Genomic DNA, 22,290 nt, shown 5'->3' with positions numbered 1-22,290 from the left:
GTCCTTGGGGACGTGTCCCTGTTTTATAGAGAGGTTTGTACTTGTATTATCTGCGAGACATCGCCACCACGCAACAAGCTCCACTGTCTGTGTGTACTCTAGTAGCCTCCAGCTACGGCCAGGATTCTCCGGAGCTGCAGCTGGACCTATACTCGAGTAGCCTCGAGATACGGCCAGGATTCTCCTGCGCTGCAGCTGGACCCTAATGGTATAACGTTACTGTGGTCATATCACATTCAACATGCCCTCAGCTCGAATACACATCGAATCAGTGTTATAAGACATTGATATCAGGAGCTATCTGTAGCTACTGCTAGCCGGATATATAACGTTAATACAACGCCTCAGTGAATTATTTAGTTCAATGGGACATTTAGTTTTGAACAGTGAACTAACTTGCGCTAACGTGAGCTAACAGCTAACACCTAACAGGTATCATACACGTCTCTACTAGACTTGATGGAGCGTTTGTTGATGTCAGGAGCTATCGGTAGCTGGCCGGCTAGATACCGTTCGGTTAGACAATGCCTCATCATGTATTAAACTAAAAGTGAATAGTTGACTGGGTCATTTTGTAACGGTAGCTAAGCTAACGTTAGCTCAGGGAGACGCTGTCCTCCCGTGTCCCGTCCCACTAGACTAGAGTAGACCCGTGTTTACATGCGTGCGGGAGGGGCTGGAGGGATGAGCAGACGCAGCACCACCCGGTGTCTGAGACAGAACTCAGCGACAGCGAGTGAGATCGGTTTTGACGATCGGCGAAAATAAAGCATTATCACCGATCACCGATCGCATATTTATACTGATTATCGGCCGATAACGATCGGTGGCCGATCAATCGGGGCATCCCTATCAATTTGCATGTTCTTGGTATCTAGGAACATCTAGGGACCTGGGGGTATGTATTTCCAGTGTCAGAAATATTGTGTCTGTTACTAGTAATTGTTCAATTGTAATGAATAAACTAATTGATTAATTATGATTTATGATTTTGATGATGATGATGATAAAAAATTGATACGGGTAGGAGAAAATGCTCACTGAGCTCATTCACCACCTTATTGAGATCATGTGTACAAAAAATCTAAGCAAATGAACCCAGAGAAGATGATTAAACAAAAGGATTTGTAGATACAGTAATTAATGATAATCGACTTTAATTATAAATTCATATTTGACCTTGAACTTGACCTTGACCTTATTATGGCCAAATCATACATCTATGGATAGGGAAAATGCTCCTCTTTCCAATGGCAGGGTTGAATCTGGATTTAGTAATTTCTTACTTTAGCATTTTCCGATAAATTTGTATTTCCGATAAATCGTATAAAACATCGGTAAAAATAAAATATACACTTTGACTACTGTTTCTGATAGGGTTATGGTCTTTACTCTTGGCTACAAAAAAAATATTTAAAAACATTGACCTCTTAACATCCAAGGGCCCACATGTGGACGATTCTTTGCCGACCTCTAGTGGCTCGGGTGTGCATTTCTTTTAATACAATATATAGATAGAATTAAAGCCTTATTTGTTGCCTGTCGATTGCCCTTTCAGGTGACAAAATCCGTTCAGCGGTTCTCGAGTTACATGCCGATATGTGAGGCGTGACCCAAAGTATGCAAAAGTACACATTACCACCTCCGACTCCCGGGGCTCTAGCTCCGTCAATCATTTGGCAATCTCGAAAATCTTTGCACAGGGTTGTAGCCAATGAGTGTGGCTTTCCACACTCATCTAATATGGTCTCTATTGATCGATTTATGATAAAGAAAAGCAGGGTCCCCCTATAGGGGGACCTTAAGGTTTAACAGGTTGCCATTTTGAAGGGATGGTTTATGGACTCAATTGACAATGAGAATGGACAGATAGCAATACTATAAAGTATAGATTTAGCTCTACAAAAAGCCCCACGTCTGTTTACATTCCCCGGTCCTCTTGAGATTAATTAGACTCATCCCAATGGCCCCGAATGTGTTAATGTCCTTGAGTGCCATCATCCACTTCAATGATAGCGTTAAAAACGCATAATTTATGTTTTAAATTATGGCTATGTGTCTAATCTGCTTGTCGCTTATCAATGACTTGTTTGCAGTCAACATTGTCAAAACTGATTGTTTTTTAATCGGTTCATATCCTTTTTATAGCATTTCGAAAAGCTATCGTTTTCTCGAAATTTTCCGGAAAATAGAAAGATTCCCTCATAAACGGCATTTATTGGAATATTCTCGAATACACTAGACACGTTGTCATTTGTTGGCCTATTTATGAATCGTTTTCAAATAAACGCTAGATTATCGATAGTATATGTGTACTTATGCACGCTATAGAAGCGAGCTGAGAAATCGATTCTCTCATTTCCTCAACAGCACACACACACACACACACATACACATACGGGACACGCTGTTATCTCAGTGAATACAGCTCTGATTATCCTAAAACTGGTAACATAGACTCCTTACCTTAGATCAGATGTTCTCCAAAAAGATTATTCCAATTCCTGATCGCCATTCCAAATATCGCTCGTGTTTATTGATTGATTATTGGCTGCTGTAAATATATATTCCAGGCTGCTTTCCATCTCGCGATCACTTCCCTGTTCATCAGATCCCTCGCCAGCATAGTGGAGCGAGGAGGCTCCCCCTCCACAGATCCACCAGTATAATCAAATGGCTTGCAGTTACACAGGGATAGACGATAGGGGGCGGTATTTTCCCATCGGAGCTCCTAGAGGGGCTGATGTACCAACGGGAGACTCGGTTGATGAAATATGAATTCAGATCGCTAATAAAAAAATCAAACGACAATTCGCGTCGGTGGCACTCAACGGGGGGCATGAAATGACGACATAACACGTCTGTGGCACTCAAAGTGTTAACAATTGTGTGTATTGAGCCGTACTGTATTGTACCCATTCTGCAATATGTTAATAAAACTTTCATTCAATCAATCAATCTGCACTAATAGATAGTCTGTTAAGAGAACAATAAGAAAAGCCACCGCCACATTCATCAAGCCGTTCTTAACGTCGAAATCTGTGCGTACCCAGGAGATTTGCATGATGAATCCCACTCATTCTTAACACATTCGGGGCCATTGGGGGCCGTCTAATCTCATGCTAAACGGCCAGCATTTCAAAACAGACTTGCATTGTATGTGAGGCTGTTTGTAGAGCTAAATCTATAATTTATAGTATTGCTATCTGTCCATTCTCATTGTCAATTGAGACCATAAACCGTCCCTTCAAAATGGCTTAAAGAAATAATTTTTTCATCAATACGTTCTCATTTTATAGCCTCATGAATATAAGCGTTATATGGGATTTGGACTAGTATATTTCCTGGAAGGCGAGATACAGGGCGCTAAGCTAATAACATTAAATCGAACAGCGTTTCGGCACTACAGAAGCTAAAGCTAAAACGCAAAATGCATATTGTCGGTATTCATGGTCCACCATGAATGCATGAAAGGGGGGGAGGGGGACGTTGTTTCTGATTATTGATTACCAATAACCGCGTTAGCCTCAGTAGCCACATTCGCTGACCGGGTGGATGGCTATCAAAGCAAGGCCTGATCAGCGTGTAATTTACGTGAAAAAGATCTTACCGTGGCTTGGTTGGATCCCCAAAAGGATTTCCCAGTTATCGATCGCCATCTGGTAGATCGATATGTCCATTGGCTGATGATATATTCCTTTACTGCATAGTGAATTCTGCGTCGCAAAAGGTATTCCAAGCTACAGGCTACACATATAGAATCCAGCTAACAGTAAACTCCATTGAAAGTAAAAAAAAAAAAAAGTGCACCGTTCTGCCACAGGGAACACTGCATTATCGAGACAGCGCCCCTAAGAGGATCTGGCCGGTAATGCACTTTTCAGAATTCGAAGAGTGGGGTAAATCTGCAGTGCCGCTCGGTGACATTGAGTAGGTTATTAAAATGGAATAAAAGCCAAAACAACCTTGCCACAGACATGTCCGTGGTTGGCCCTTTAAGCATGGCGCCGAAACACGGACATCTCTGTGGTCGGGCGCCGGAATGTGTTAAACTCAAAAGCGCGCTTGCGCTAAATTCATTTGCATATAGACACGCCCACAATCTCCTTATAAGGCGAATGAGGCGAGCTTCGCCATCTGATCCCTGTCTGATATATTCAATAGGAAGCGCTTTGCGATTTCAAAATGACACACACACACGTCTCACGACTTGCGACTCAGTGCATGTGTGTGTTTTAATCTGATGACAAATAAAGACTATACTTGTTGTTACAAAGGGTCAGATTAAACCGAATATATGTATTTATTGATTGATATATATTGCATAATATTTGTATATCGTTTGATATCCCTTGTGTATTCCTTGTACATATACACGGAATGTCCCTTTAACCTAGTAGTACAGACCATAATATTTCGTTCTCCTATTGGATGGCGTGCCACCAGCGCCAGTGCCGTGCCCCTAGAGCCGACTTCAAAGCTACCTACACGACGTGTCTCAACATGCCCGCTTCTGCCCAGGGCTACGAGACAGTGAGGAGGCTGGCACTCGTTTATCCCCCGTACATATAAATATGGCGCAGGCGGATACAGAACCTCCCTTTCAGTTCGAGTTGGAGTTCAGTCTTGTTCAGTTACCCAAGTGACGCCTCACCCACTATGCAACGTGCGGTGCAGTAGGGCCCGTATTGCCCCAAAATAGTCTTGTTTTATCCTAATACGTTTGTTCAACGTATCGTTCGCTATTTACTAGTAAGCCTTCATTACGAGTCAAAGACCACGTGAAGGGAGTAATTGTGCGTCGACATAGAGCACTTATAGCCGCGTGCAAATAGGATAGTATTAACGTCAAGTTCAACTGTGAACCACCGCGCACCGGAGGATTTACACCGGCGACAGCAGAGCCCTTTCCGGCAGGATTATTATTATTCTTCATTGCTTTGGCCGGGCTGCTGGAGCAGAGAACCGTCTACCCCGCTGCTGTGTGGGATCTACCGTAAGGACATCATTCGAGCCCGCCTCTGTTGGAGCAGAGGCTCCACGGCTTACACCTGTGCTGCTCGCATACTGAGAGTACAGCGGCTGCCTCCCGTCCGCTGACACAGGGAGTAATATCGCCTCCGTGGAACCATTGACTTTGCATAGAGCATTGCCTCCCCCTGCTGGCTTACAACCGGTAGTAACCCCCCTCCCCAGAGTACCATAGATAATTCCTAATATTCATTATTGATTTGCCTATGCATAATTCCTTTGCCTTATAAGCGCATCTAGTAATGTAATATAATATCCTTTGATGTAATAAATATTCTAAACAAGTACTTGTGTGGAAACCGTATCATTGTGGAGGAGTTCTCATCATATACTTGTGTACGGTATGGCCAGAATAATGTACATAAGACGGTAGTGGTTTAATGATACCATACTTGATTAATACAGTCAGGGAATTGTACCCCTCAGTTACAATTGGTCCTTCGAGCCGGAGAATAATTAGCGTAATATTAATATAATATTAATATTGACATGGCCGATGACGAACACTCCACAAACGGTTCTCCTAAGCTAGATCGCCCGCAGCGCAGACGGCAGCCACCTCCCTATCTAGAGGCATACGCTGTCAGTCCAATACCTAGCTTTAAAGGGAAATTAAATACGGATAAAATAACTAAAGCGGATAGTAAAATTATGTCCGACCCTATCAACCAGGCTACCCCGCCAACAGAGGCCCTAGTGGGTTCTAATGTAACTGACCAAGCTCACGGTGGGGACCAGGAGGGAACTGACACGACTTTATCCCCAGACAACGTCGACGAGGTAGTCCCCGGAGAGCTCCAGGATAAAGAAAGCCCTCCCGGGATGGAACGCGACCCACCACAAGAAGAGACGCGCACCCAGGAGATGGATCTCCTCGGTACGCAACAGGAGAACGGATCTCCAACAAGTACTGCCGGGAGCCGATCGCCCCGAACGGCGTCTTCCCCCAGCGAGGCGGACAAGATGCTGGCGCAAGCACTCATCGCCACCCTGGCAGCCTCCACCGAACGCGATCGACTTCAAGCGCAACAGACGCGCGAGCGCGAACATTTTGCAGGCGAGCGAGAGCGCTTCCAGGCGCAACAAAGGAGTGAAGACGACCGCATAAGACTGGAGACCAGACGCCTCCAGACAGAAGAGAACATTGAGAGAAGCCGCGCCGATGCACAGCACGCCGCCGCCAATGCACAGCGCGACGTCGCAAATGCACAGCTCCACGCCGCCCATGCCAGCGCCAATGCCCAGCGCGACGCCGCCAACGCACAGCGCGACGCCGCCCAGGCCAGCGCCAATGCGCAGCGCGACGCCGCCAATGCCCAGCGCGAAGCAGCGCGCGACGCAGCCCATGCCCAGCGCGAGGCAGAGCGCGACCGGCTGCAGGCGGAGCTGATGGACAAACTGGTTGCCATGGCGACACCCCCTCACTCCGCACGGAGCTCTCAGAGATCGTCAAGACATGGGTCTAGGACACATTCCCCTACCCGACGAAGCGACCCGGGACCCCGCCAACAGGAGGATCCTGTCCACGTCTCCGAACCCCCTCCCCGGCCGGTCCATACGAGACCCAGCAACCGGGAAGAACCGGACCATGCCGAGAGACTGAACAGAAGACTCCAGGTCCTAGCAGAGGGAGAGGAGGAGGAAGAGGAGGAATGTCAAGCCGACCAGCAGCAACGTACTCTGGCCCAGGAGGCCCAGTACAGCCCCGACCAGCAGCAACGTACTCTGGACCAGGAGGTCCAGTACAGCCCAGAAGTTAGCCCGAGGCCCTGCGCTACAAACCCCCGACTCCACTCACGGGTGAGTTTGACGCACCGCCAGCTCCGAGGGACAGCACCTGGGTAGTACCAGACCTTCGGTACCCACCAAGTACCAGCCCAAGACGACACGCACGGGGAGACTCGCCTAGGAGGCCTCTTCCCCAACGCTCACCGATGTGCCAGTCATCCATGGCATCGTACCTTGGCACACCGACCATCCCGGACTTCACCCATGAGAACAGAGCACATACACGGAGCTACGAATGTGCTTAGAGACAATGTTGTCGGATGTAGCTGACGAACCGTACAAGTATGCTATCCTACTGAAGCACCTCAAGGTGCCCCGAGCGCACAATATAGCGCTGGCCTATGCCAACTCTACTACCCCATACACAGCGGCTCTAGCAGCACTCGACCAACGTTATGGACGCGTATGGGACTATGTGATACAGGAGATAAGAGACATTGACCGTCTCCCCCCAGCCAGAGACAACCGAGCATTAGATGACCTGTCTATCAAGGTACAGTCCCTGGTAGGGATGCTGGGGTCCCAAAAGGAAAAGGGTATCTATGAACTGTACGCTAACTCTAATGTAGAGAGGATATTAGAGAAGCTCCCTCCCGCCCGACAAGAGCGCTTCAGGCGGCAGAGAGACTACCGCGACCCCAACGGTCCAGAGGCATCCCTCCTAGACCTATCTGAGTTCCTCGCCAGGGAGGTCAGTAGCCTACGACTCGACACGTTCGTATGGAGTGGACCAAGCCCAAGACTCGGACCTCGGGGACAAACGGATAACCGCCGGTTGGTGACCGTTATGCACCAAGCCGAATCAGTACCGCAGCACAAGAACCACAACACCCCCTCGACGAAAGAGGACCAGTGGAAGATTGAGTGCCAGTACTGTGAGGGAGAACATCGGCTGTACCAATGCGACACCTTCGGGAAGCTGACCACGGACGAGGTGAGTCAGTGGACCAAGGACCACCGCCGCTGCTTCCGCTGCGCGCGCAGCCACCTAGCAGCTGAGTGCCGCTTGAAGAAGAAGTGCAGCAGGTGCGGTGGCACCCACTTGGAGGTCCTGCATGACATCAACAGGCGTCAGCCAGGACAACAGAGTGGGCCCGTCGCGGTGATGTACCATGCCGAGGCGGTGGCACCAGTACCGAAGAGCCACCAGACCGCTCCCTACTGTACCTACTGCGATGGCGGACACTGGCTGGCACAGTGCGCCGAATATAAGACACTGAACCCCGTCCAAGTGGACCAGTGGCGTGAGGCGGCCCAGGCGGGCGCCGCTTACCACGCAGGGGCGGCCCAGGCGGGCGCCGCTTACCGCGCAGCACGGTGCGGAGCCCACCAGAAGGTCCAAGGCAACCAACCAACAGGAGTGCTCCACATTGACCAGCATAGCGGGACCCCCGTGTGCTCCTCAAAGTGGTCAGAGTGCTCCTGAGCTACGAGGACAAGGTCCTGGACACTTACGCCGTCCTGGACGACGGGTCTGAAAAGACTCTCCTCCTCGCTTCCGCAGCAGCCCAGTTGGGCCTGCGGGGTGTCAAAGATACCATGACCATACGCACCATCAGAAGGGACCAGAAGACCATAAAAGGTGAAAAGGTCTCCTTCAAGATAGCAGCGGTGGACCAGCCCGAGAAGCAGTATAGTATAACTAACGTCTTCACCAGCCACGACATAGGCCTGTCTCAGTACACCTACCCCATCCCACAGCTGATGGCTAAGTATGTGCACCTACGTCAACTACCTATACCGCTTATCGACGGCGCCACACCGACCCTGCTCATCGGCTCCGACCACGCGGACCTCATTCTCCCAATTGAGGCGGCCCACGTCGGACCCAAAGGATGCCCAGTCGCGGTTCAGACCCGACTGGGATGGACGCTCCAGGGCCCCCTCTACGGACTTGACAGTCAACCCACGTCTACACGCTGCCTACACACAGAGGCGAGCGACACCGGCCTCTCCCCCGTACAGCAGAGGCTATTGACATTAAGCGAGAGGCCCGTGAGAGAACCGTGGGCACCAGAGGGAGTTCGGAACTCCACCCCCCTCAGCTGCGCTCCAGACGTAGCTGACCTCGAACCCAGCACCCCAAGCGACTCCTTGACGGGGCGGCCGGGACCGGCCTCTCCTCAGACGGGGTACAGAGCAAACGAGAGAAACAGACGGAGGAGGAGGAGGCACAGCCAAGCACAGATCAAAGCAGTCTCAGGCCCGCTTCCTCCTAAGCCCCCCTTCATCCCGTCCAGTCGTCATGACCATAGACCAGTCACTACCCCGAGCTGCGTGGCCGGCTGGCCGCGTAAGCAAAGTGACCACTGGTGCCGACGGAAAGGTCAGAGTGGCAGAAGTGCTCGGCCAAGGGCGGACCTACAACCGACCCGCGGCGAGGCTGATAGAGTCGCCAAGGCTCCCCGACTCGCTTAATGACGACCATGACCCCCTGACTTTGTGACCTGCCTACCCTCACAACGGACATTGAGTAGTGGACAGTGCGGTTAATCTGTCTCTGCTTAGCTAATTAGGTGGGACTAATTAGGGGGCGGCTGTTACAAAGGGTCAGATTAAACCGAATATATGTATTTATTGATTGATATATATTGCATAATATTTGTATATCGTTTGATATCCCTTGTGTATTCCTTGTACATATACACGGAATGTCCCTTTAACCTAGTAGTACAGACCATAATATTTCGTTCTCCTATTGGATGGCGTGCCACCAGCGCCAGTGCCGTGCCCCTAGAGCCGACTTCAAAGCTACCTACACGACGTGTCTCAACATGCCCGCTTCTGCCCAGGGCTACGAGACAGTGAGGAGGCTGGCACTCGTTTATCCCCCGTACATATAAATATGGCGCAGGCGGATACAGAACCTCCCTTTCAGTTCGAGTTGGAGTTCAGTCTTGTTCAGTTACCCAAGTGACGCCTCACCCACTATGCAACGTGCGGTGCAGTAGGGCCCGTATTGCCCCAAAATAGTCTTGTTTTATCCTAATACGTTTGTTCAACGTATCGTTCGCTATTTACTAGTAAGCCTTCATTACGAGTCAAAGACCACGTGAAGGGAGTAATTGTGCGTCGACATAGAGCACTTATAGCCGCGTGCAAATAGGATAGTATTAACGTCAAGTTCAACTGTGAACCACCGCGCACCGGAGGATTTACACCGGCGACAGCAGAGCCCTTTCCGGCAGGATTATTATTATTCTTCATTGCTTTGGCCGGGCTGCTGGAGCAGAGAACCGTCTACCCCGCTGCTGTGTGGGATCTACCGTAAGGACATCATTCGAGCCCGCCTCTGTTGGAGCAGAGGCTCCACGGCTTACACCTCTGCTGCTCGCATACTGAGAGTACAGCGGCTGCCTCCCGTCCGCTGACACAGGGAGTAATATCGCCTCCGTGGAACCATTGACTTTGCATAGAGCATTGCCTCCCCCTGCTGGCTTACAACCGGTAGTAACCCCCCTCCCCAGAGTACCATAGATAATTCCTAATATTCATTATTGATTTGCCTATGCATAATTCCTTTGCCTTATAAGCGCATCTAGTAATGTAATATAATATCCTTTGATGTAATAAATATTCTAAACAAGTACTTGTGTGGAAACCGTATCATTGTGGAGGAGTTCTCATCATATACTTGTGTACGGTATGGCCAGAATAATGTACATAAGACGGTAGTGGTTTAATGATACCATACTTGATTAATACAGTCAGGGAATTGTACCCCTCAGTTACACTTGTACTTATACGTATACGTACTGTATAGTGCGAAATAAATCGTTCCAGCAAAGTAGGCTTTGTCGATACTAACTGAACGACTGGCTGCGCGCTTGTCAAGAACCAATCACGGCGCGCAGTATACTGATATTATATGCCGCTGATCCATGCTCTCTCCTTTCAGAGAGATCTCTCTCTGAAATGTCCGTGGAGAGATGTCATCTCTCTCTGAAATGTCCGTGGCTAAAACTCAGAGTGCGCTCAGAACTTTAGGTGTGGAGCAGAGTTTTGATTGATTGATTGAACATTTTATTATCAGATTGCAGAATTGGTACAATATAGTACAGCTCAATAATACACACAATTGTTAAGGGGATGCAGACCAGAGAAAGACTTTCATCTTGTTTACATCAGGGTCCCCCATTTTCAATTCATCATATATGACATACATGACATACAGATAGACAGTACTGCTACATCTTCATCTATACAGAGAAGAGAGGAGAGGAGAGGAGAGGTTGTAAATATGCGTTATATGCGTAAGGCCTGGGCAGCCAGCATCTAACTGTTCTAACAGCAATATATAATCCATTTCAGAAGCAGAACGCACGCAATAAGTTATAATAATAATAATAATAATAATAATAATAATAATAATAATTGAAAAGTTCTGCATGGGTTTATAAAGTCGTATTTGGGGGCAATTGACCAATGGTTTGCTTTCAACCCATGAACTCCTTCCTCTCACCATTTTATATATATTTTTCTATTTTACTCTCGACCACTCTTATAATTTGTTCTTGCCTGAGAAAAAAGCAACAATAAGAAAACTTTGCTGAATCCCAGGTAAGAACAAAGTAAGAGGAAATGCTAAGTTAAGAACACAATCTGTTCTTCTATCGCTTCATGCATGAGGCCCATGAGAGTAAAATGAATTGAAGCATTCAAATTAAAGTGCCAACTGTCAAACAAACAAAAAATACTGTAGCAGCATAATCTCAAACGTTTAAATATCAACATTATCTGGCAATCCTCAGTAAATACTATCAAACTCCCGATATCATCTGGCCCTTCCAAAGACCAGATATGGGACACACACACACACACACACACACACACACACACACACACACACACACACACACACACACACACACACACACACACACACACACACACACACACACACACACACACACACACAGTTTAGTTTTGGAACCCAATGTGCAGACAAAGAGAAACGGCAGACAGGTCTTGATAAAAACCAAGGCGGTATATTTAATGATAATGGTTAGTGTCCATGCAGGGGTCGATATATGGGGAAGGTACATACAGTCCAGGGTGTACGCAGGGGCAAGAGAGTCAGACAGACGGGGGTCAGAGCAGGTATGGGATAGTCAGCCAGGCAGGGGTCAGAGCGGGTATGAGATAGTCAGCCAGACAGGGATCAAGACAGAGTAGAGCACAGAGAATCGTCAGACAGACAGGGGTTCAGAGCAGTTCCTTGTGAGCCAGCCAGTGTCTCCAGACCTTCACCAAGCAGGCTGGGGAGAGAGGACGAGAGCACAGAGTTAAGCACGGTCAAAGAACATGAGTTCCAGGCGAACAACTAGATGTATCAGAATAGGGAATACGAGCAAAGTGAAAATAAAAACTACAGCAGGACAGGAGGCTTCTTTCCCTCAAACACAATAAAACTCCAACATAACTTAACTTTAGTGTACATGTTTGACAACGTAGAGAGAGAGAGAGCGTGATGCATTAGGTTTGAGTTTGAGGTTTGAGCGGCCTAAGTTGCCGTAGTTGATGATGTCACACCAGGATGTCATTGTCAACACACAAGTTGGCAACGAGAGCAGCCCGATGGATAAAGCAATATAGAGAAACTAATAGCCAATAAATGTGACGTTATCTTTGAACCTCTGTTGTCAAGCCTCGTCAATATACCCCCCCCCCCTTTCCTCACTAATGGAACTGGTGCCGCAGAGTCACATTAGAATGTTAGTTAGCGGCTAACGTTAGTTAGCTTAGCGGTTAACGTTAGCCCGTTGCTGCGCTAAAGCAAGTCTCCTCTCAGCCTCCTTAGTGAAATTGAAATGCCAAAACTATTTGGCAAGGTCCGTGAGCAAGTGGAGAAAAACCATGTACAATTAAACACTATGCAACGACCACTGCAAACTAGGGATGGGACTTTCTAGCAAAAGTGCTATTCGAAAATTCGTGTTTCATAATTTCGAATATTCGCCCTCCCCCCAAATAAAATTTATATAAGAAAAAAAAGTATATTAATTTCTTTTTAATTATTATTATTTTTATCAGCTGACCGACAATAAATCAAAATGACACCATTCACCATCGTAGCCTATAATAACAGCATTACATTGGCCTATCAACCGGCTTTAATAAACAAACAGAAACAGTAGCATGTGCATCTTTTTGATCAATTAGGCTATGAAAATTAGGCTGCCTCTAAATATAAAAAGGAATTAAATAAGAATGTTTGCTAAAAAAAAAAAAAAATTATATATAAAAAGAAATTATATGGACTTCCGGTATGAGAGCAGACGGGTAACACACATGCGGTAGAGCTCCTGGTCAAAAGAGTGAAAAACGGATAAATAAAGACCCGAAAAGTGATTAAAAATGAAGATGCAAACGAGAAGGAAGGAGGAAAAAACAATTGTGAAGGAAAGAGAAATGGAGGACTCACGGGAAGAGGAGAGTTTGATGGAACAGAGTCCCCGAAGCGAGGCAGAGGAAAAGCAGGCGGAGGAGGGGGGAAGACCGGCCGGGACAGACACGGGAATGCCAGGATGGGCCGTGGCCATGCAGGCCGGAATATTGGCGACCATACAAATGAACGCGGACACGATGCGGGCCGGAATATTGGCGACCATATAGTCGAACACGGACATGATAAGGAGCGATATTGAGAAGCTACGGGAGGAATTGAGGAAGGAACAGGAGGATTTCAGAGGCGAAATAAGTACAGAGCTCAAAATGGTGGATGAAAAGATGGCGGAGCAGGGTAGAGGAGTAGCCGAGCTACAAACAAGAGTGGCGCAAGCTGAAGAATGGAACACAGAGATACACGAGGTGTTAACGAGAGCAATTCAACAACAAGAAAATATGGAGACAAAGATGTCGGACATGGAGGGGAGGTCACGGAGGAATAACATCAGGCTATGGGGATTGAAAGAAGGAGTCGAAGGGGAATCAATGACCCTGTATGTGGAAAAGCTTATCCAAGAACAATTGAAGGAGACGGGACTGGAAAAAATGGAGATACAGAGAGCCCACAGGGCGTTGGCTCCGAGACCACAACCGGACAGACCCCAGAGGGCGGTGATTATTAACTTTCTGAGATTCGAGGTTAAGGAGTTGATACTCAGAACCGCGTGGACCAAGAAGATAGAAATCGAGAAGAAAAGACTGTCGTTTGACCACGATTACTCGACAGCGGTGGCAATAACACGCAGGTCTTACGCGGGACTGAAGAAAATTCTGAAAGAAAACGGAATGAAATTCCAATCACCCATGACCTCGCTAAGGATCCACTGGAAGGAAGGGACGGTGACGTACGCGACGGCGCGGGAGGCGGCGGGGGAAATGAGACGACGGGGGATGCAGATGGTGGAGGACGGAGACGGAAGGAGACAGGAGGACCAGACGCTGAGCCTGCAGCAGAGATTGGAGAAAGCACGCAGGTGGACCAGAGTAGGAGATCGGAATCCGGGAGAGGAGGGAGGAGAGAGAAGAAGGCCGAGGTGAGACGTGACAGAACGAAGGCGGAGACAGACGAGGAGGCCAGAGACGGAGAAGGAGGGGAGAGGAGACGAACGGATGAGTACACGCACAAGAGATTGAAAAGACTACCCAAATAGAGACAAAATATAGAAACTGAAATAACATATACATAAACACACATTCCCAGGTAGAGACAAGGTATAGGAACAGACATAACATATGCATGGACAGGAAATACAAATGCTGATGAAGGAAATAAATGGAAATATAATTAGGTATAATAGACGGAACACAAAACATATTGAAACAAATACATAGACACACGCTGCGAGTAACACAGTTGGAAGGAATTAAGGGGATAAATAAACATCACATAGAAAATAAAGGGGAGGAAAAGAAAGTAAGAGGGGTACACAGAGGACGCCACACGCTTGTTTGGGAGGAAGGAGGGACATTGGAACATGTGAGCCACATTGAGAGAGACCTAGGAAATGGGGATCTTGGGACAGAAAGAAAGACACAGAGCGCTTTTGACCAGGAGCTCGACAGCACTAAAAACAGCAAGAAGGCTGGACAAATATGACGAGCGGTTGGGGGCAAGGGTTTCAGACCCCCAAGCCGTCAGGAGGAGGCCTCTCACTAGGAGAGCAGTTACTCCTCACCCACCAGCAGGGGACAGGGGGGGACACAGGGACCCCCCGAACGCCTTGGGAGCACTTTATGTAGAGTTTATGTTTTTTATTTATGGTAATCATTATATGTATTCGGTGAAGAGAGCGGAGGCTACAACCGGAGGGGGAAATAAGTGTGACATGGGGGGGAATGACAGACGAAAGAAGAAGAAATATGACAAAGGTTAAAGGTATAAAAATGATGTCGTTAAACGTTAATGGAATGAATAATCCGATAAAGAGGGGCAAAGTGATGTTGAAATGTAAAAAAAGTGAGATGCAAGTGATTTTTTTGCAGGAGACACATTTGATAGCACAGGATCATGAGAAACTGAAAAGATTTGGATATGAAAATGCATACTATAGTTCCTTTAAACGGACCCTGAGGAGAGGAGTAGCCACGTTAATCAAGAACACAGTCAAATTTGAATTGATCAAAGAAGTAAGAGACAAGGAGGGGAGATTTGTTCTGGTGAAGGGGAAAATGGAGGGTCAAATGGTTACGTTAGTGAATGTTTATGCACCCCCAGAGAGTGAGAGGAATTTATATGAGACCATTTTTGATATGATAGTGATGGAACTAGAAGGGATATTGATATGCGCGGTTTTAATGTGGTACTGAATCACGACTTAGACACCACGAGTACTAGGAAAGGACGGCCACAGATCAGCAGATATATGAATATTCAAATGACGGAAATGGGAATTACAGACGTTTGGAGGGGGATGCACGCCATGGACAGGGAATACACACATTACTCACACCCACACGTGACATATGCGAGAATAGACTATTTTTTGATGACGACGGGGGACAGTTACAGGGTACGGGAGAGCAGAATAGGAGTAGCGGACATATCGGATCACAGCGCCATATATCTGACAGTAGATCTAGAAGGGAGACGGAGGAACACGATCTGGAGACTAAATGTAGGAATACTAAATAACAAGGGGGTGGTGAGTCAGATCAAGGAGGAGATAGCCAGGTATAAGGAGGAAAATGACAACGGGGCGGTAGACCCGAACATTCTATGGGACACACTGAAGGTGGTGATAAGGGGGAAATTGATGGAGAAGACAGCAATGCTGAAGAAAGCCAGAACGGAGACATATCACAATCTGATAGGGAAGCTGAAGGATCTAGAGGGGAGACACCAGATATCAAAAGAACAGGAAACGCTCGGAGAAATCAAAGAAGTAAAGGCCAGGATAAATAGGGAATTATTGACGGAAATAGAAAAGAAAGCGAGGTTTATGAAACAAACGTACTATGAAGGGGGTCCAAAAGCGACCAGACTGTTGGCTAGGAGAATCAGGACGCAACAGAAGTTAAACACGATACACACAATAAGGGATACAAAGACTAATGAAATATTGAGGGACCCAGCTGAAATAGAGAGGGCATTTAGAGAATACTGTGAGAAACTATACACACAGCCAAAGGCAGCGGGAGAAGAGGAAATAGAAGCTTATCTGGAGAAGCTAGAGTTACCATCGATAGGGAAAGAACAGAATGAAGAATTAAATAAAATAATTACGGAACGGGAACTGGAAGAGGCAATTAGTAGAGCTAAAAACAACAAATCTCCGGGGAGCGACGGATTCCCATCGGAATTCTACAAGACATTTAGAACAGAATTAGCACCCATGTTAGGTGCGGCATTCAGACACACGAAGGAAGAGGGCAAAATGCCCCCCTCGTGGAAGGAAGCCGTAATCACCACGATAACGAAGGAAGGGAAGGATAGAGAATTATGTAGTAGTTTCAGACCTGTGTCCATACTCAACGTGGATTACAAGATGTATACATCAATAATATCAAAGAGATTCGAGACGTTTATGCCAGACATTATCGATGAAGATCAAACTGGATTTATTAAAGGGAGACAGACACAGGACAATGTGAGAAAGACATTACACATAGTGGAGGAGATACAAAAACAAGGTGGTAGTGCGGTACTGATTAGCCTAGATGCAGAAAAAGCATTCGACAGTGTGAGCTGGACATTTTTATATAAAACATTGATGAGGTTCGGACTGAACGGGAGGGCAATGAAGATGATCAAGGCGCTATATCAAGAACCGACAGCGAGGGTTAAGGTGAATGGCAGCCTGACGGATAGAATCAGATTAGAGAGGGCTACCAGACAGGGATGTTGTCTCTCACCAACGCTCTTCGCCGTTTTCATAGAACCACTGGCACAACTGATCAGACAGACGAGGACATTAAGGGAGTAAGGATAAAGGGAACGGAATATAAACTAGACCTATTTGCGGACGACGTGATAGTATACATGAGGCAACCAGACAAGAGCTTCCCGGCACTGATGGATCTACTGAAGGAATATGGCCACTACTCAGGATACAAACTAAACGTGACAAAGACACAGACCTTAGCATGGAACTATACCCCAACGACGGAAATTAGGGAACAGTACGGGATAAGATGGGACATGGACAAGATTAAATACTTAGGGGTGAACATCACGAGAGGGGTGGGGAAACTGTTTGAGGCGAACTATACACAGATAAATCAGACCATCAAGAGAGACTTAGAGAGATGGACAGTAATGCCCTTGGACTTCAATTCAAGAATAGAGGTCATTAAAATGAACATACTATCAAGGTTACTGTACCTGTTCCAGTCACTACCGATACAAATACCACAGAATCAATTCAGGGAGTGGGACAGACTGATATCGAGGTTCATATGGGCGGGGAGAAGACCACGGGTCAGATATAAAACACTACAACTACCAAAGGAAGAGGGAGGGATGGCAGTACCCAGCCTACAAGATTATTATTATGCAGCACAACTGAGAGCAGTGACGTGCTGGTGTAACGACAGATATGAGGCAAGATGGAAAGACATTGAAAAAGAAGGGGAGGGATACAAGCTCCTGGTGGGAGATAGGGAACTATTCAAAGAAAAAGAGGGACTGTTAGATCCAATCACCAAATGCACCTTGGAACAGAGTAGTAAAAACACACAAATTGGAGAAGCAGTCAGGGGTTCTAAGATGGGTAGCACATGACAAGAGATTCAAACCAGGGAGGTTGGACCATGGATTCAGAAGGTGGGAGAGGGGGGGGGGGGGGGGCAACAGCGATATGCAAAATGATAGAAAAGGGGGAAATGCAAACACTACAAAAGGAGAAATTTGGACTAGAAAACAGGGACCACTTCAGATATCTACAGGTTAGAGACTACTACAACAAAGAAATAAGGGGGGCCAAAGACGAAGAACAGAATGGAATAATCAAGATGATAGTATGGGCATACGAAGGGGGGCAAGGAAGAGTAATATCAGCAATATACCGGGCTATAATGAACAGCAAGGGACACACGACCGATTACATAAGGGAGAAATGGGAGAGAGAACTAGAGATAGGAATAACAGAGAAGGAATGGGGTAACATATGCGAGGTACAACATTCAACAACAGGATCGAGGATATGGAAAGAATTTGGATGGAAAAACATAATCAGATTCTTTATAACCCCAGAGTTGAAGGGAAAATATGCACCAACACAAAGGGCATGCTGGCGGATGTGTGGGAAGGAGGGGGCAAACCACACACACATATTCTGGGGATGTCAGAAGCTGAAGGGGTATTGGGAGGAGATAGGGGAGGCAATGATCAGAATATTAGGATACGGGTTACCACAAACGGGACTGGTGCTTTACTTAGGGGACCTGACACACGAGGGAATACAAGGGGGGGACAAGTATTTAATAAAGATAATGTTGATATCGGCCAGAAAAGCAATAACGAGACTGTGGTACAAAGAAGACCCACCGACAATAGCACAATGGGTAGGAATAGTAGAGGAGATACAGGATATGGAGAGAATAACACACATGCTGAGGCTACAGGAAGAGAAATTTGGGGAAAGATCGGGAAAGTGGGAGGATTATAAGGGGAACGAAAACGACATCACAAAGGAAGGAACAAATGAAACACAAGAGGGCGAAGGGTAAAGGAGGAAAGAGGTTCAAGGAGGGTCTCTGAACCCATGTCACACACTTAATGTTTTCTAATTTTATTTTTGTTTAAGATATGACAATTGTTTTATGTTTTTTTCCACTTCATTATTTATGTATGTGAATATTTGCTTAAGTCAATATTTTTTATTTTCGTCTTTTTGGGTATTACATTTTTTATTTATTATTTATGTCTGTTTAATAGTGTTGTTGATGTTATTGTATATGTTGTGTTGTTTGTCTATAAATGTTCAATACAAATTTAAGTTTAAAAAAAAAAAATTATATATATATATATTTTTTTACAAAACGAATTATTTGCCCTATTATAAAAATTAAATCGATCTTAATAACAGTGTGACTATTCGAATTTTTGAATATTCGGTCCCATCCCTACTGCAAACGTCGAGTGAATCGTCAAGTAACGTTAACGTCATTGCTACTTTAGAGCTGCTCTAGTCTACCGGTATAGTCAAAATCCATACCGTAGCGCAAATTCATATCGATGTACTTTCTATACTGTCCACCCCTACCTGCACCTACTTGATCAATAATGAGAGCGGGAGAAGGGAAAAGAGAGAGAGAGAGAGAGCACTGCCCGGCAGGAACCATGACACACACTTGGAGAATGGAGAATGGCTTAAATGATTTTAGAATACTTCAGCTAATGAAGTTAAATGTTTATTATCATCAACTAACTTGTATCAAGTTCATTTTTATAGTGCAACGTTTTGCTACTTAAATGTTAATTGAACCAGTAGAGAGAGGGAGGGAGAGAGAGAGATGGCTCCCCCCAGAGCCCCGCTGCCTCCCACCCTTTCCTTACTAAATCAAATCAAATGTATTTGTAAGGCCCGACAACACACGTTAATGTGTTCAAGAAGAAACATAACAATAAGTCAAGAACAAAACAAGAACACACCATAAGGCCCAACAAATTTAAAATAAATGCAAAATAAATGAATGAATGAATGCAAACACTCCCAGACATACTCCATATACTCCACTAGTGGTGGAGATGAGCAGCTGTTTTCTCTGTCTGTGACTGGGTTCGCTAGCTTAGCTTAGCTAACGTTAGTGGGCATCAGGAATGACGAGGATGCATTCCAAAGCTTGTTAGAAGCATTGGAGTTTTCACTGCACATAGAAACAGTGCAGGAAAAAAAGCTGGGACTTATTTCAGGTTGTATTATACGACCAAAGCACTATGCTGTAACGTCTTCACACGGACGTTTCATGAGCTGTTGTTGGTGGGCGTATATGTAGCTACCTTTGGCTACTTCTGATTGGTGAGCAATGAGAGCACATAAATAAAATAAATAGACATAAAAACGATAGTACCATTTTGAATACTGAAGTATACTTACGGTAGTTGCACCGTTCTGGCCAATTCATTCAGAGGTAGACAAGCTGATTTGGGCCAATTGATTTTGAAGCCTGATAGTGTACCAAATTCGTCAATTATCCTAAGTAAGTTTGTGGCCGATTGGGAGGGGTCCTGCATAAAAATGTGTAAGTCGTCCGCATAAAGAGCAATTTTGTGTGGGGTATCTTATATTATAGGGACAATTTCTCCTGTTTGTCTTGGGCTAATGGTTCCAGGGAAAGCGTGAAAAGTCCGGGACTCAAAGGACAACCCTGCCTAGAAGATCTAGAGACTGGGAAGAGATGGGAGCATATTTTGCCATTATCATTGCTGATGGGGAAGCGTAAAGTACTTTAATCATATGTATACATTTTTGCCCAAGTCCCATAGCCTCCAGTACCAGCCATAGATATGTCGGCACGAGAAGACTTAGGGGCCTGTAGCTACCACAGTCATTTAGGTCCTTGTCCTTCTTAAAGGGCACTATTTGGGCAACTTTACACAATTCCTGTGAGTCTATTGAACACATCTGTAAGCTTTTATTAAAAAAAAATCATTGTTTTATATTTCTAATCAAGTACTCAAAAGCCACATTTTTCTCACTTTGGATTTCAGGCTGTGTTGGCCTGGCTCCGCCCATAAGCACTGTGTAAATGAGTATGTGCTACTGCTGCTTCCCCGCGAGGTCCAGGTTGTGTGTGAATGAGTATGTGCTACTGCTGCTTCCCCGTGCGAGGTCCAGCCCAGGTTGTGTGTAAATGAGTATGTGCTACTGCTGCTTCCTCATGCTCGGTTTGTTTCCCCGACAGAAGCTCCTCTCTCTCTCTCTATCTCTCTCTCTCTCTCCCTCTCTCTTTCACTTGCTCGTTGTCTGCCTCGCTCTGTTTAAGGAAGTGTCGGGTTACACTATCTGCCTCGCTCTGTTTGCTGTCGCTGTCAACCATAGAGGGGGCGTTAGTTATGCAAATCAGTACTATATTAACTTCAGCAAAACCATCAAATCAGCAAAACAGCTTAGGCCATGTCCAGACTAAAACGATTTTGGTCGTTTTAGGCAAAGTATTTGATCGTTTGCATCGTTCTGCCACACGGAACTGCGTTCTGGCAGCCTTTGATTGATTGATTGAAAACTTTATTAACAGATTGCAGAATGGGTACAGTACAGTACAGCTCAATACATACAATTGTTAAGGGGATGCAGACCAGAGAAAGACTTTCGTCTTGTTTACATCAGGGTCCCCCATTTTCAATTCGCCTGAAGACGGTACTTTCTGATGCCAGCTCCCAGAGTGCGGAATTCTGAAGACGCCGCCCACTCCGTCACCATCTTTACAAGCGATACACGTCTTCTCCTGAACCGATGACGCATAGCCCACCTCTCCCTTACCCGCATGTGCAAACTCAGCCAAACATCACCAACCACTGTCGACAACAGATTGACATCTCCCTTAACAGTGTTACAGAGCTTGATCGGGCTTTTACAGCTAAATGTACTTTTTCTGAAAACCCAAGTAGTAGCCAAGCATACTGTTCCATAGCATACCCCTTCAGTTGATCATGACAAATCCTCTCTTACCTTGACGATTAAAAAGCCTCCATAATTTAGTAAATAGTATCCCCATGGCATGGTGTTGAGCTGTAGCCAGCAAGCTATGCTATCAATATTAGCTAAATAATTAGCGTCACATATAGCTGGCCTTTTTCTGAAAACCCAAGCACATATTGTTCCATAGCATACGCCTTCAGTTGATCATGACAAATCCTCTCTTACCTTGACGATTAAAAGCCTCCATAATTTAGTAAATAAAGCTGTAGCCAGCCAGCTAGCATTGATGCTATTCAAAATGCTATCCACATTAGCTAAATAGCTAACCAACTAAATACAATAGACAGTGGTATCCTGAGGTAACGTTAAATACAACGTTTGCTAGTCGAAATGGGAGCATGTCTATGTTCCCCGGGTCCTATGTTCCCCGGGTCCTATGTTC

Source organism: Notolepis coatsorum (genome assembly GCF_963971535.1).
Source record: "Notolepis coatsorum genome assembly, chromosome: 13".
Lineage (NCBI taxonomy): Eukaryota > Metazoa > Chordata > Actinopteri > Aulopiformes > Paralepididae > Notolepis > Notolepis coatsorum.
The sequence above is the reverse complement of the archived record's forward strand: the minus strand, read 5'-3'. Positions refer to the sequence as shown.